At 29.6% G+C, this 955-nt stretch overlaps 1 non-coding gene across 1 annotated transcript; it reads right to left on the bottom strand.

Moving 5' to 3' along the window:
• Positions 1-534: 534 nt before the first annotated feature.
• Positions 535-641, bottom strand: LOC111765553 (U6 spliceosomal RNA). Its single transcript, XR_002797859.1, has one exon. It is a non-coding gene; the product is annotated as a U6 spliceosomal RNA (small nuclear RNA).
• Between the last annotated feature and the right edge of the window lie 314 nt (positions 642-955).

The following is a 955-nucleotide window of genomic DNA, read 5'->3' as shown; positions in this document are numbered from 1 at the left end:
TTAAAGATGAAAGTGATCATATTTCAGCCTTTCATTCAGGTCAGGAACTTATCTGCAGGAATTTTGATAATCTTAAAGGTTTTTAAACTTGAGGTTTGAAATATTTTAAATTGACTACTTCTCTCCAATAAGGAATAGTTAATGATGAAAAATAAAAATGATTGATGGCTCAATGTATATTATTTGGAAAATCACTTTATTTTTCCATACCTGCTATCTTTTGGGGATATCTGTTATTCCCTTTTTTTGTTTTTTCTAACTGTATTTCAAATTCAAAAAATAAAACAACAGACAAAAGGCATCTTAACAAGTTATGGAAGCAATATTCCAAAAAAGTTCTGTCCAGGCACTTTTACCTCCTCTAATCCTAAAAACAAACTCAATTGTTCCTCCAGAGTTCAGAAAGATACACAGATGAACACAGATTGGTTAAATGACATCATCTAGGTCTCCTTGTTAATGAAGATAATGCAGAAGAAAAAAAATGCTTAATCACACTCAGGTCTTATAAAACCAAACCATATTTTTCTTATTAAAAAAATGGAATGATCCATGAATTTGCATGTCATCCTTGCACAGGGGCCATGCTAATCTTCTCTGTATCATTCCAAATTTCGTATATGTGCTGCTGAAGTAAGCACCGATATTCTTTTTTTACCTTTTCATTAATATATACCTTCTTTACTTTTGCTATGGAAATATTACAATATTGTCAATTATTTTCCAAAATCACTTTTCTTTCTTGCTATAGAGAACAAATTATTCTAAAATGATAAACTCATATTGTACTTTGCATCTATTCTTTCATTTTTATTCAATATTCATTCTCCTCTTTTTTTTTTTTTAACAGAATCTCTATTATGGACACTTTCTCAGCTAAAATACTAAATTCTCCAATATTTCTTGAGGATAGTTGTGGTTTATGTGACAAAGTTCTGTCCAATGAGATGTTTGT

The sequence above is a fragment of the Dasypus novemcinctus genome, chromosome 8 (assembly GCF_030445035.2).
Source record: "Dasypus novemcinctus isolate mDasNov1 chromosome 8, mDasNov1.1.hap2, whole genome shotgun sequence".
Taxonomy (NCBI): Eukaryota; Metazoa; Chordata; class Mammalia; order Cingulata; family Dasypodidae; genus Dasypus; species Dasypus novemcinctus.
The sequence above is the reverse complement of the archived record's forward strand: the minus strand, read 5'-3'. Positions and strand labels throughout refer to the sequence as shown.